The sequence below is a fragment of the Vulpes vulpes genome, chromosome 12 (genome assembly GCF_048418805.1).
Source record: "Vulpes vulpes isolate BD-2025 chromosome 12, VulVul3, whole genome shotgun sequence".
Lineage (NCBI taxonomy): Eukaryota > Metazoa > Chordata > Mammalia > Carnivora > Canidae > Vulpes > Vulpes vulpes.
Window position 1 is genome coordinate 40,710,691 of NC_132791.1, and position 12,748 is coordinate 40,723,438.

Consider the following 12,748-nt stretch of genomic DNA (forward strand, 5'->3'; position numbering starts at 1 on the left):
CAGTACACTGGCCCTCAAATGTGCCGAATATTCTCCAGGCTAGAGACCTTTGGTTTTACTTATCACAAAGAATAAATCCCAGTCTTTTATCATGATAGAAAAGAGGCAACAATCCAGCTGTGTGGGATGAATCAGAAAACCTTGGAGCCTAGTTCTGTTTAAAGATACTTTTAGCCAATCTACTATTTTTGCACTACTTTTACTCTCATTTCCAGAAGTACCTGGCACCATCAATTTCCAACTCTGCAAGGCAAATTGAGTGGTTTTGCAGCTTTCCATCTCTTTCCAACTTTACAAATTTGTAGACTCCTCCCCCAATAGTGTTACCTTTGTTTATCTATGATTCTTTTTTATATGGTCGTACTCATTTATTCTTATTTAAGCAGGGCTCAGCAGCAGAGGGAAATATGTATGTTTTTATCAACCATCTTTAATTAGAAGGTCCATGTATCCGTCCTTCTATATATACATTTGAATTGTTGGATCACTTCCCCCTAAGAATGTCTATGCAGATCTTTATTAGAATTACATTAAATAAATAATTAATTAATAAATAGTAAATAATAAATAAAGTCTGGATTGATGTAAGAGAAGTAACATGCTGCTCAGTCTTTAACGACAAAGCATTCTTCTCCACTTATTCAAGTCTTTTTCTGTGCACATTGAATAATACAGTCTTTTTAATGTATGTCCTATGTTTTAAGAAGTTTATTCTTAGTTTTTTTAATTCTATTGATTTTATAAATGAGATTTTTTCTTTCATAATATTTACTAACTATATTTGTTTACAAATCAGGAAAAGATCAAATTGATTAAATTAATCTTGTAGTTAGAAATCCTACTGATGACAATTTGTTCTGTAACTGGAGTGTTTTCATTAGAAGGATGACAGAAGCCCGTCTCAGGGACAATCTACGGGACATCTGAGGGATGGCGGGTGGATGAGCCACAGGGGTCCCATGAGAAGTTTTCCTACATGCTTCCATTTTTAACACCTAATCCTAGACACTAGAACTCAGTCAGAGGATTCCACTGTGGTCCATTGATTTTTCTGAGTCTAGCGACTATGGCTGGGGTGTGCTTAGATCTTTCCAGAGCATCTTACTATAGCTCAAGCAGAAACTTAGGAGTACCCAATATTTCCACAAAAGTAACACATATTTGGTTCTTCCTCCTAGCCTACTTGTGACAGCCTTCTGACTTGTAAGATGTAAGCCAACTGGGGCAACCAGAGATAAGAAAATTATAGCTGATTCTTTCTGAAGATAGTCACAAACATCCCTCCTGTATCACGTGACTTTATGTCATGTGACTTTCACACTTCTCCAATAAAAAGGTGGAGTCTCCTGTCCTTGTGTCCCAGTGCCCTGGCCATACTAGTTGTTAAAGATTCTGCATAGATCCCTGCTTACTCTCCTATTCAGTCTCAATTAGTTGCTGATTCTGGATCATTATCTTACATAATCTTCCTTTACTGGAAGGAAATGGAGCCATTGTAAGTGGGTCATGAACACAACCTTTCTGGTAGCTCCTTAGACAAGAAATAGCATCATTGTCCCTGAATGGTTGTATAAGATCAACTTATAAAAACATTATTGTAATTCTGAAAAATATTTGCTACTCAAAAGACATCTTGGTGCTTTCAGCTCAAGACTAGCTAGGATGCTGTGTAACTGTTTCCCATCTCTCATTACTCATATTAGATCTGAATTCAAAGTAAATTGGCCTATGACTAAGTTAAATAAAATAAAACCAACTCATATTCTGTTTCATTTAGTTAGCATCTGAAAAATCTTTTGTGTTTGTTTAGGCTGCGTTGTATTTTATCAAAGTTTTGCTGTGTTTCCTATGGTAAAAGCTGAAGCAGTTGTTATAAGATTATTTTTCTGCAATAGTAAAAGTATTTTAATGTGTTGTAATTGCAGAGTCCTCTTAGTAGTTCAAAAAAAATTTAAATGATAACATTGTAATCCCTGGTTCCACATTAAGGGCCATATTCATCCCAAGATACTAATGCATAAAACAGAAGAGTAATAATAGGTACTGGAAAATGTGTACTCAGGGAAGAATATAACCTTTTAAAATTACTTACAAATGGAAATCCATGCACTAGGATTGCCAAAACGCATTTCATCACAACTAAAACTAATTTTCTATTCTTGCAAATACAATTATAAAATATCAAATGAATTCCAAATAGTAAACTTAAGATAAAGTTTTCTAATTTCAAGTTCACATAATAACATGGATGGTGCTTGATAAATTTTCTCTACCACAGTAGTTTCTAAACTTTCTTATAGAGGTGGAGTCTTTCTTCAAATAAAAACTTATTTAGGGGCACCTCGGTGGCTCAGTTGACTAATCATCTGCCTTTGACTCAAGTCATGATGTTGGGGTCCTGGGATCCAGTCCTGCTTTGGGTTTCTTGCTCAGTGGGGAGTCTGCTGCTTCTCCCTCTCCCTCCCCTCACTCATGCTGTCTTGCTCTCACTCACTCTCTCTCAAATAAATAAAATCTTCCAAAAAAACCCCAAACACCTTATCTAAAAGACCAAATAATACAAATGAGATAGGGATCCCTGGGTGGCGCAGCGGTTTGGCGCCTGCCTTTAGTCCAGGGCGCGATCCTGGAGACCCGGGATCGAATCCCACATCAGGCTCCCGGTGCATGGAGCCTGCTTCTTCCTCCGCCTGTGTCTCTGCCTCTCTGTCTCTCTCTGTGACTATCATAAATAAATAAAAATTAAAAAAAAAATGAGATAAAAATAAGTTTTCTCTAAAGTTATAGAGGAGGGACCCAGAAGCCTGCCCAACGTATTCTCTGACTCCCAGTTCTACTGATTTTTTTTTTTTTTTCTGGACAGGTCTATGAGACATTTCTGAGAAATTAGTTATGATTTTGCGACACTTAAAACCACCGGTATCTCATTTATTAGGTGTTCATAATATATAAACATTCCTTAATAATTTTGAAAATAGGGGACCCCCAAATACTATAACAAAGACATAACAGTTCATTCTTTTACCAAAAATAACCATCTAGACAAGTAGACAAACAAAACTCAGTATGAAAACTCCACAAAAGTTAACAGAGACCTGAACTGCTTCTATCCTTCCGCTCTGTCATCCTTGGTGTAGTTTCTATACTCAAGGTTACTGCATGGCCCAAGATGGCTGCTAGATATCTATCTATCCATTTTACTTTATTCCAAATAAGAGAAAGGAAGAAGAAATATAGAACAACAACAAAAGTACACTCTATTTATCTCCCTTTAAGGAAACTTTACACAAATTCTTCCCAGTAATTTCTACTTATAGATCCTTTGCCACAATTCAAATACCTAGTCACATCTACCTGCAAAATACTTTTCCACAAATCAAATATGGAATTTCTTTTTACCTAACCTAAAAGCTATTAAATTATCCTGTTACTATTTCATGGATGCTGACAGAAGACAAGAGACTCTTGGGTCTTTAGTAATCATTACATAGCATTTTTGTATAGATGGCCTTGGCCCCTAAGTCCCATGGGAATTATGCCAGGGGTTTGGATGACCGTTGGCACATGTAATGGATTACATTACAGAAGAAGAGCACCAAGTTTGGGGAAACAGAGTATTTTATAGCAAGTAGTAAGCAAGCCTGCTCTTGATCTAACTTGCTGCAAAAACAATCTTGAAAAATGGTCTAGGTCAAGAGCAGTCAAGACCTTGTATCCTTAGCATATCCAACAAGAAAATGCAGGCATGCTCAGGGTCTCTGCCTCTCCCAACATACAGTACCACCCTGAAAAAATTCAAGATTCCTTCAGTAAAGAAGAAAGGAAGAATAAAATTGTACATAAAGTGAGTAGTCTCTGGGGCACCCGAGTGACTTATGCAGTTAAGTGTCTGCCTTTGGCTCAGGTTATGATCCCAGGGTCCTGGGACTAAACCCCACTTTGGGCTCCCTGCTCAGCTTCTCCCTTTCCCTTGTGTTCAGTGCATTCTCTCATTATGTCTTTCTTTGTCACTCATAAATAAATAACATCTTTTTAAAAATTTTTAAAATGAGTAGTCTCTGTCACATAATCTTAATGTATTTTGTGAGATTTCTATTTTATACAATGAATTTTATTTTAATGAGGCTTTAAATACCCAATATTTCTAAGGTATTTTATTATAACCTAGCGTTCTGGCTAGGTTGCAACTGAAACTTGTATACTTAGGGTAAATAAATCCTTTGATTCATGAAGTCTTTGATTTCTGATAAGAAGAAGTTTTTTTTATACATTTATTTTCCATTTATTTTGTGGGAAGGGATTGCTGTGATGATATCTTTGAGATGAGCAGAGCAGAGCTGAGCATCATGGAGAAATTGGGATGGCATCTTTTCATGTACCCAGGCTCATTAATTGGTTTAGGTTTTCCAATCTTCAAGGTATCCCCCTGACTACCTATTGTTTATTTACTTAAGCCATCTGTTTCCTACTGGAACCATGACTGATGCACTTGTCAAATATATTTCAGTTTTAGGGCCTTTCCTTTGGTCTCTCAACCTAGGTATCTGCAATATTTGTTTCCCTAAGTTATCACCCCTACCATTCCTTCTCCCTTTCCTGCTCTATTTTTCTTCATTGCATTTATTACCACCTAAGATTTATATATATATATATAAATATATATAATATAATATATATATAATATATAATTATATATATAATATATATATATACCCACACAAGGATGACCATGTCTCAAAATGCCTGATATTTTTCCAGCTTTAGTGCTAAAAGTCCTACGTCCAGATAATCCCCTCAGTCCTCATCAAAAAAAGACATTTGCTTCTTCTATCCCACAGTAGGATGCAAGCTCTATGATAGCAAGACTTCAATTTTTTTTTCGCTGTTGTATGTATCCTCAGCACTTAGAACAATGCCTAGCACTTGGTAGTTGCGCAATAAGTAATAACTGAATGAATGAATAGATGAATGAGTGCGCAAGATCACAGGGAAAACGTAGTGGGACATAATCCACAATAAAAGAGCTGAAAGGACTTTAGAAGTCAGTGCAATCCGCATTTTTGTGTAAGTGGACACAAAAAACTAGTGGGTATATTAAGGAGGTTCGGGGAGAAAAATGTAGCCTATGCCAGCTAGCTTAATAAAAGGAACTTAGCATGAGAAATGACCTACAGATGTATTGGAAAGATAGAAAAACCGAAGAGGGGATGGTGAGGCCTCCCAGACATTAGCTACAGCAGGAAGCTTATAGTTCCTTAGTAAGGGAATAAGGAACAAAAGGATAACTTGAGACTTACCAGAACTCAAGAGCAGGCTAAATGGAGGCTCATGGATCAATCCAGAGGGAGCAGAAATCTCCAAGAAATATGGCATTGCTAGAGGGTGCCCAAAGCAAAGAAAAAGAAGTCAAAAACAGATTTCTCCCTTTTTTTCTGTTCCTTAGTGGAATTGAGCTGGAAGCCAGCTGGCCAAGGAGCCTGAAAAATGTTGTTTTAGGAGATAGGGAAGAAATGCATTTTTTTTTTTTTTAAGATTTATTTATTTATTCATTCAGAGAGAGAGAGAGAGAGAGAGAGAGAGAGAGAGAGAGAGCAGGCAGAGACACAGGCAGGAGGAGAAGCAGGCCCCAATGCAGGGAGCCCGATGTGGAACTCGATCCAGGGTCTCCACAATCAGCCCTGGGCTGCAGGCGGCGCTAAAACGCTGCGCCACTGGGGCTGCCCTTTTTTTTTTTTTTTTTTTTTTTAAAGATTTCTTTAGAAATGCATCTTTTATGGTTCCATACAAATTTGAGGATGGTGTGTTCTATTTCTGTGAAAAATGTCATTGGAATTTTGATAGAAATTGCACTGAGTATGTAGATATTGCTCTGGGTAGTATGGACATTTTAACAATATTAATTCTTCTAATTAATGAGCATGGAATACTTTCCATTTATTCTTGTCTTTTCCTATTTCATTAATGTCTTAGTTTTCAGTGTACAGGTCTTTTGTCTTCTTGGTTAAATTCATTCCTAAGTCTTTTATTCTTTTGTTTTTTAATATTTTATTTATTCATTCATGACACAGAGAGAGGCAGTGACATAGGCAGAAGGAGAGGCAGGCTCTCTACTGGGAGCCCAATGTGGGACTCAATCCCAGGACCCTGGTATCATGACCTGAGCCGAAGGCAGACACTGAACCACCGAGCCACCCAGGTGTCCCAGTATTTTATTCTTTTTATATAATTGTAAATAGGATTGTTTTCTTAATTTTTCTTTCTGATACTTTACTAATGTATAAAAATACAACTGATTTTTATACATGGATTTTGTATCCTGCAACTTTCCTGAATTCACTTATTAGTTCTAACAGTTTTGTTTTCTTTTGCTGCTGGAGTCTTCAGAATCTTCTACATATAATATCATGTCACCTGCAAATAGTAAAAGTTTTACTTCTTCCTTTTTGATTTGGTTGGTTTTCATTTCCTTTTCTTGCCTAATTGATTTGGCTAGACTATGTTGAATAAAAGTGGTAGAAGTGGGCATCCTTTCTTATTTCTGATTTCAGTTCAGCATTTCACCATGATTACGATGTTAGCTCTAGGCTTGTTATGGGCCTTATTATGCTGAGGTACGTTCCTTCTATACCCACTTTCTTGAGAGCTTTTATCATAAATAGATGTTGAATTTTGTCAAATGCTTTTTCTGTATCTAATTGAGATGACTATATGATTTTTTTTTTAATTTTTTTTATTTTATGATAGTCACAGAGAGAGAGAGAGAGGCAGAGACACAGGCAGAGGGAGAAGCAGGCTCCATGCACCGGGAGCCCGACGTGGGATTCGATCCCGGGTCTCCAGGATCGCGCCCTGGGCCAAAGGCAGGCGCCAAACCGCTGCGCCACCCAGGGATCCCGACTATATGATTTTTATATAGTATATCACATTGACTGATTTGCACATGTTGAACCATCCTTGCATCCTTGGAATAAATCCCACTTGGTCAAGGTATGTGACCCTTTTAATGTATTGTTGAATTTGGTTTGATAATTTTGATTTGGTTTTTGTGCGGATTTTTATATCTGTGTTCATCAGGGATATGGCTCTATAATTTTCTTATCTTGTGATGTCCTTGTCTGGTTTTGGTATCAGAGTAAATGCTGGCCTCCTACAACATTTGGAAGTGTTCCCTCCTCTATTTTTTTGGAAGAGTTTGAGAAGGATTGGTATTAATTCTCTAAATGTTTGGTAGAATTCACCAGTGAAGGCATCTGGTCCTGGGCTTTTGTTTGTTGGGAGGTTTTTCATTACTGATGTAACCTTGTTACTGGTAATGTCTGTTCAGACTTTCTATTTCTTCATGATTCATTTCTCTTGGAATACACCCAAATATTAAGATGTCTCCTCTCTTTGTCTCCTTTTAAGCCGTACTAACAACTCCATTCACTACATTTTCAGGACTAAATGACCAACAAAGGCATCCTGTGGTCATCAGGTGCTATTTGTAGCAATTGCTTTGTTTTTGACCTACTCTTGTGCTGCTCCAGTTTCTTCCCTGCTCCAGTTTCTCTCCTGATCCTGATCCCCAACTACTTTTCCAGTTTGTTAGTTACCCTGTTTCTGCCTTTAGACTTGACCTTTGTACTTCCTTTCCCAGGCTGGAGTCAGTCAAGTCTTTGTCTCCTTCCATTTGAGAATTCTTTGATGTGCTGACTGCACCCTAATCTTGCTGTAATCAGCACTGCATTTTTTTTTTTTTTTTGCACTGCACCCTTGTATGTGGAGAGAAAGAGCAGAAGGCAGAACTCCCTCAACATAGGGGCAGCCCCGGTGGCGCAGCGGTTTAGCGCCACCTGCAGCCCAGGGCGTGATCCTGGAGACCCTGGATTGAGTCCCAGGTCAGGCTCTCTGCATGGAGCCTACTTCTCCCTCTGCCTGTGTCTCTGCCTCTCCCTCTGCATCTCTATGAATAAATAAATAAAATCTTAAAAAAAAAAAAAAACTCCCTCAACATAATTAGATTTTATATGAAAAACAATTCTAGAGTTAGAAGAATATCTGGAAAAGCAAATTGTTTGAGTAAAGTCCACAAAGATATAAGCAAGGATGATGTTGTTGAAACAAACTTTGGCAATAATGTTTAATAAGTTGGGCAAGTTTCAGAAACTTATAAAAGGCCAGATGACTTTCTTCAAGGTGGGACCACTCTAAAGGGCCATCTTAGTTCTAGAACACCTGTAGGATGTGCTAAGGGCTTTGTAGCATTGCATAACTTTCAACACCTCCCTTCGCCCAGTCCTCCTACTTTCATGATCCGCTCACCTAACTGCTGATCCCTAGAACGTTCCCCCAGAAAACTTCACACTTCCCAGGAATCCAAGTAATGTCAAAATGTATAAATTTAAGTTTTACTTTGATAAGTAGCTACAACTGAAAAGTCAAAATTTCAAAGCACAATCATTTTGATATGGAAATAGCTTGTTTTTGTCTAAAGGTTTTGGAGACACCAATCTCTAGAAAGAAAAAGAGTACGAGTGGAGAATAATTAAACATTTTCAATAACTTTTTTATAGAAAAAGATTGAAATGATTAGGAGAGGAGAATTACATGAAATCCAAGAGAAGAGAAAACTTCAGGAAGAAGACATCCTCTAAAATTTTTGTTGGACTTGAACTAGGTCAAGTCAGGCCATCTAGTGCAAAAGTCACTTGGATAAAAATGGCTGTGGAACAATTCAAAAAGTGTAATTTTGATGGATGGGTCAGAGTTGAGGTTTTTCTATGATGACATATGATTCTGCAGAGATGTTGGACCCAGAAGATAAACATTACATCAAAATGTGTCAAAAAGCAAGAAGATATCTAGAAAACAAAGTAAAAAATAAATCAGGTTGGAGCAGCTCTGCAAAAAGAAACTAGCCAATTTTACTAGTTTCTCTATTTTCACTGAGGGGAGAGAAAACATCCCAATATATATGTCCAGTTCACACTGTGTTGTGCAGAGAGTGATTTCACTAGGGCTCAGAATTGGGTGTCCAGACACACAGTCACTACCCAAACCAGGAAGTCACGCAGGATGCTTGTGGTTGTTGGGAGCAGTGCTGGGGTTCATCATTGTGGTGAAGGGTAGTGGTAGTGATTGTGGCTGGTACTGATTGTGGTGTCAGTTGCAACACTGGTGGTATAGGAGAGTGTTGCCAGGAGGGGCCTTGTAAATCACATGTGTAGGTATTAGGAGATACGGCAATGGGGTCCTTAAGCAGTTTTGATGTACATATCATATCCCCATGTTTGTAGTCAACTTTCTGTGGTGGGCTCACCGCTTCCCCTCTTTGCCTCAGAACTCTAAGTTTATATAAATTTTATCTTATGCTAAATATACAGTATTATCCATGTAAGCTCAGTTTTCACATTATCATTTACGTTATATGGAATATAGTTGCAACATAAAAAAGCCTCAAAATTGAATTGCTGTCAAATGTAAATAGGCCCATAATTTTTGAGTAAACTAGAACAAGCTTCTCAATGATTGAACTATTTCATAAAGATGGTGGCATGCATCACAGAGATAAAGTGCCAACATTCAGACACTAGCATGATGACAAAATCCTCCAACATAGAAACTCAAATATTCCCGTGAAATTATATTACTGATGTTAGTGTGCTCTTGTCAAAATTTTCACCTTCCCTTTTCTCTTTTTTTAAGATTTTATTTATTTATTTGAGAGAGTGAGAGAGCAGAAGCACACACACACCTGCATAAGATGGCGAAGGGGCAGAGGGAGAAGCAGGAACCCTCTTCTGAGCAGGGAGCCCAAAGTGGGGCTCCATCCCAGGAACAGGATCATGACCCCAGCTTAAGGAAGACACTTAATCTACTGAGCCACCCTAGTGTCCCTCACCCTCCCCTTTTTAATTTTGCAATCACGTTCCTGAACTAAGATTACTAAGAATACACCGTGTTTGTTAATTTCATGCATTTTTTTTTTAGAAAATATAATCTCTAGGTTCATTAAATATGTAATTCTCTTGCAAAAAGATAAGACCTTTCAAAGGTGAATTATTTAGTCTATGGATAATTTGAATCTTAACACTTTCGTGAACCTGATCACACATTTAACACTTTATCATGAAGTAGATTGATAGGTGGCCTCTGGTTGACTGAGGCATTTTTAAAGGGAATGTCACAGAAAGAAACATATCTCAAAACCACCACTGTTATTGCTCTTATGTATTTGCCTCTAAACTATAGATTCCATAAAATCTGAAAATGGTGCTATTAAAAATATGAATAAATTCAGATTCTATTAAAATAAAATATAAACTATAATTCTATTTAGATTGACTTTGGATTTTCTAATATTCTTAATTTCCATTGACTGAAGTAGATAATTAAGTAATTTTTCTATCAGCTAAGAAAAGCAATGAGAATTTTGAGGAAAAAATAGTAGTGAGAGGCCACCAGTTATTACAACCTATTACAATAATAATAATTAAATAAAATAATAATTATTATTACAAGGTATAATAATATTATTACAAGGCAATAATAATTAAAACAAGGTAATATTAATGCAAGAAATGAGACAGATGAGAAATGATCCAGGAACAGTCACTGTTATATGTGACTTTAATATACAGCAATAGAAGTATTGGAGTGACTGGCTGGCTCAGTCTGTAGAGACTCTTGATCTCAGAGTAGTAGGTTCAAGCCCCATATTGGCTGCAGAGCTGATTTTTAAATAAATGTCAAAAAAAAAATAACAGAAGTGTTAGTGCTATCAATTGGGGCATTTTTGTTGCCTTGAAGCTTTGATGAAATCCTAAATCTCAGGACCCAAGGGATATTTGTTGTACATATTTTAAACAGAGAAATGAGATATATGCCCACCATCTTACTAAGAAATACAACATGGATCCTGTCACCCTTTAAGGTTACTTTAAAAGAGAGTAGGATTTCAAACATTGTCTTCAGGGTGAGGCTTCCTTTGGAGAAAACTGCACACTTGGGAGAGATTACTATGTTTTTCTACCACTTCTCACAGTGGTAGAATTTTGCTTCTTCATTATCTCCCCATAAAACTGAGGGGAATTTCAAGAGAATCACTGACCAAGTCTGGTTTGACTGATACAGATAAGCCATTTCATCATCCAGCCTAGATGCTTGCTGAGCTATACAACTTAGGTCTTGCCTGGTACAGCTATTAAAATAGAAAATAGTTAAGAACGCCTTAAAGGATACTTGTTCTGGGTTATCTGGAGTTTGGGGAGCGTAGAGAACACTGTCTGGCTCTTCCCTAGAAAAGTCTGGATATGAAAGGCTGTCTAGAATTGCCTTGATGGCAGGGCAAAGACCAATCTGCAGATTTCAAGGCAACTGAATTGCTGAATTTCTCTGCAGTTCTTAAAGAACTTGGACGTAGTAAGTCTAGAATGGTAACATTTTGAAAACATTTCCCCTAAGAACTGCCTGCTTGGATAAGTGGATCATAGCAGGGAGAGGTTGTGTGAGTGTGGGTAAAGAAACAGGAGTTGAAGGAGAGTGTTACAAGGCCAGCAAGATTGTACATCATCTTCATAATGGACAGAGGTCTGAGGAGCCAGAGAGGAGGGGGTCTCCAAACAACTCACCAAATCACCCCCTACAAAAGGGAGTTGGCCTTTGGTTATCTGTTCTTGAAGACTCTTTTCAACATTCAGTCAAGTAAAAAGATGTTTTTGTTTCTTTTCATCTTATCCCTAACTACTTACTTTTAACTCGGATGGGCCAAAAATAAGGGTGAGTGAGTGAATGGAGAGGAGGGAGTGAATGAAAGCAACAATATCCAACTAAACATAGGAGCAAAGAGAAGACACTTGAACTTGAAAGGAAGATGAATTTTTAAAAATTTCATTGGGATAGGAATTTTTAATACTCAAGAATCAGGGCTATTCACTATTGTCCAAAAATGGTTATAGAAGCAGTGGAATCCTTAGTGGTTTAAAAATACATCTGCAAATTCCTTTTTAAAAAATATTTATTTATTTTAAAGAGAGAGAGCATAAGCTGGAGAGGGGCAAAGGGAGAGTAGGGAGGGGGAATCTCCAAGCATCCTGCCCACTGAGCACAGAGCTCAATGCAGGGCTCCATCCCACAACCCTGAGGTCATGACCCTGTGATCATGACCCAAGCAGAAATAAGATCCAGCCACTCAACTGACTAAGCCACCCAGGCACCTCTTCTGCAAATTCTTTGACACTCCTCCTATCGAGAGACAGTCTATGTCTCCTCTTCTTGTGACTGCTGTGATGAATGAAATATGGCAGAAATTGCTGTGGGTGACTTCCAAGGCTAAATTAGGTAAGACATATAGCTGGCTTGCTGGCTTCTGTTGGGCACTTACTCTGGGAGCCTTAGCTACCATGTAAAAAGTTCAGCTATATTGAAGCCATCATATGGAGAACTCACATGCACAGATCATATTAAGAAAAATAGAGGCAGGGATCCCTGAGTGGCTCAGCGGTTTGGCGCCTGCCTTTGGCCCAGAGCGCCATCCTGGAGTTGCCGGATCGAGTCCCACGTCGGGCTCCCGACATGGAGCTTGCTTCTCCCTCCTCCTGTGTCTCTGCCTCCCTCTCTCTCTCTCTATCATAAATAAATAAATAAATAAATAAATAAATAAATAAATAAATAAATCTTGAAAAAAAAAGAGAGAGACAAAGTGAGAAACAGAGGCTTTTTGACTGCAGGGTAACAACTACAGAGATGGAAGAAAGGTGAGTATTGTTTT